Source organism: Suillus fuscotomentosus, assembly GCF_016647785.1.
Source record: "Suillus fuscotomentosus strain FC203 chromosome Unknown F5891scaffold_194, whole genome shotgun sequence".
Taxonomy (NCBI): Eukaryota; Fungi; Basidiomycota; class Agaricomycetes; order Boletales; family Suillaceae; genus Suillus; species Suillus fuscotomentosus.
The window spans coordinates 69,118-72,532 of record NW_024539706.1 but is presented as its reverse complement, the minus strand read 5'-3'; positions in this window follow the sequence as shown (position 1 = coordinate 72,532).

Here is a 3,415-nt window from a genome sequence, read left to right as displayed (position 1 = left end):
CCTCTCGTCTTCATCAATAGGGTTACCTGCACAGGCATTCCATGAGTGGCGAGTGAGATCGACGGCGGACCTCAAGTCATAGCTTCCTTCATGATCGCGTCTCGGATATCATATCACGTGTCACTCAGGCTGGCTCTCCATCGAATGGGTTAGTATGAAACATGTCCTGGGTATGTAGACTTACTCTCGACCACGTCATCAAATCTTTCCTAGCCTCAGTAAGATCTCGAACGAACCACAAGGTGATCGGCGACTTCCAATGGGGCAATTGACCCCTGTTGTCGCACATTCAAAAAGAATGAACGCGACCTCAGGAAGCCTTAGGAGTGGTATCGCGACGGTATGGACTCACGATCAGGAACGATCTACGCGTGTGATCAAGCATCTTACTTACATAGAAAATCACACTAAAGCCTACCGCAAACGTTGTTAGCCCATTCAAGGCTGAGGAATCCCAGGAAATATCCACTAGAAACAAATATCATCGGGTTCAATACGCCGCAAAGAGGCGGGCGAGCGTTGGTTTCCACATCGTATCCGGTGCCAGTGTATGCCTTAAGATGGTATAGTACGTTTGTGGCGCAACTGCTTGCTGAACAGGATGGAAGTCGCTTTAATCATCAAGGCTCGACGAGAAACCATGCCATCCAACATCACGCGGAACTTCTTTTCTCCATACTCTTCATAGCGAGTGCGCCGGCCTCGAGGAGCCTCGAGGCCAACGAACTGTTTGTCGGCACTTTTCATTCAGAGCGAGCGCCAATCGATCAGCTAAACCAGCCAGTGTGGATTGAAGCGCGAGGCAAATGGAATTTGGGGAGTGACGTCAAGGGGAATGAACTGAACGTTCAGGACGAAGGGCACTGCTGAAAGATAGACCGTGGCGTCCATTCCATTGCGTCAAGGTTTGGGTAAATGGGATCCTTGGTGTACAGCTGGTGATTGTTGAATATATTCTGTTGGACTCTCAGACAGATAAATTTGGCGGGGGAAAGTGCACAGAGCCAACAGCTGCACAAAGTAAGTAGTACCAGTAGTTCGGATCCTTGTAGAATGGCGAAGATTCGAGTCCGCTGCATGTGGCTGGCGCCCAAGCTCCGAGTAGTGAAATTGGACGGAGCGCCCAAAGTGCATTAGGACAAACAAAGAATGGATGTTAACGGGGTTTATTGCCACCCCCAAGGGAAGATCCGGTCGGGGGACTAAAACGGACTGACTGACAATCTAACAAGCATGACGAGCGAGCCACGCACCTGTGCATCCAATCAGGCTTCAGGCCTCAGGTCTTGAATTCGGAGTAGGGATCATTGAATCTGATGACGTGAAGTTCTAGGCACTTCTAGAAAGCCAAAATGCAAACAATGATACCGGAACACGATCCGTGAATGATGTCAACGAAGTTTGCATCGTCTCCAAGGAAGCTCAGATAAGAGACAATATGCCGTCTTTCATGGTGCAGTCAGGCTGGCAGGAACGGGTATGACGGGAGCGAGTTACATACGTGTTTATCGAATTACATGATCAAATTGTTGTGAGAGTAAGTAAGTTGGATCTGGCACTCACAAAGGCAAAATTTTAACAAGCAACTTGTCCGTGCAGCGTGGCACAGTTACACAACTCCCTGCTGTCATCGATGCTTCTTCAGATCCGCGTTATGGCACTGTCAAGACACGAGGCATAAGCCGCACTCGTGCAGTGACTGATGGGACTGATATCGTATTGAGATGAGCAAGGACCAATCGGTCCAGGAGTGTGTCAACTAGCACATAAGGACCCACAACGACTTTGCAAAAGGAGCACACGATCGGCCCGGAGAGGGAGGACAATGTTTCATTATCCTCAGAGTACAGCCTTGTGGTGATGAACGCCACCATCATGGCTTGCAAGCGTTATGTCTACTAAAGTCAACAGAATGTCTATCACAGAGCTTAACTAGCGTCGTACCTCGCATGTAAATAGGTTACCCCGATGACCGCCCCCTTGGTGAGATTGATGACCGATCGCTAGAAATGACTTTGCTTGCATTCGATTCTGCTTCATGCACACTAATACACGTGTTTTTCCTTTGAATACAGCCTCATGATGCATCAGCAGGGTCTGCGTTACAATGACGATAGGGACCACTCACCTTCCGCTACCCTTTAGACTCTACGTCGGTGGCGCCTTCTTTAAGTGCGATATAACGCACATTCACATTTGTTATCATGAGTTCCTTGAACGCTAACGTACGAAAATCCGAATCCCGCTCTTTAAAGGCAGTGCACACGACACTAGCACTGGCTGACCCTTTGCAGGGAGCCATAACTTGAGTTGCCTGTTTGTCATATGTTTTCCCCAATGATTTGATCATGGGATGCTCGGATCTCGTTCATTGGATACCGACATACGAAGCGGCACGAACCCCATTGCTGGCAGTGCACACAACACTGATACACTGGCAGGTCGGACCTTTGCGGGGAGTCAGAATTGTTGGCTGCTTGTCGTATTTCTTCCCCAGAGATTTGATCATTTGACGCTCGCTCCGGAGGTGTCCAACCCTGCAGTGTGATGTCGTGTTTTATAGAAAGCAATAATTTCGATGGAAGCCCTAAGTGAATGGAGATCGATCTGTTCTGAGGTCACGTCTATCATGTCTACCCTGGGGGGCTGGTAGTTTAAAGATACCTAATATCATAGTCAACTGTCGAGAAGTATGGATCGATGGCCCAGTTCACTGCCTGGTATGCCTGGGACCAAAACAACTGCGTGCCTGGACGCTCTCAAGTTCACTTAGCACATGACAAGCATGATTCTCAGAAACCCGTGAACTGGGTCTTTTCTCAGTCAAATAATCAGATGAGTTACGGCGACGGACCAGGATGTCCAAGTGTTGAAGCACATCGCCAATTTCCGGTAATAACTAGACAGAACGCGAGATCATGACACTTTGGGGGGCCATCATGCATCATGCATCACGAGTAGTGTTTGCATACGCAACTAACCGTTGAACGTTGAATCTTGCTTCATCTAAGCGTTTATATGGTTCACACGCAAAAAAAAAATGGCAAAAAAATTGATAGCTGATGACTGCTATAACTATACAAGATAGGGCGACGACACACAAACACAGTGACTAAAACCTAGGAAGATCGTCAGCATTGAAATTCAACAGAAACAATACAAGCTGCGCCATATGAAAGATCAGACATCCTGGAAGGACTGCATACCCTCATTGCGCCGACCCCCACCTCCCGTTCAGCGCACCACAAGGACGGTCCACACCCGACTGTGCTTTTGGGTTCACACAGCGAGGGGAAATATGAACGTTCAGTATTGGGGGAGTACTCCTGGCGGAGGGCGCTAGAGTGGAAACTGCGAATAACGGAAAAATTTTCATCGTGCATGAATGGGCGCAGCGGTGTAAAATTTGAAGGTA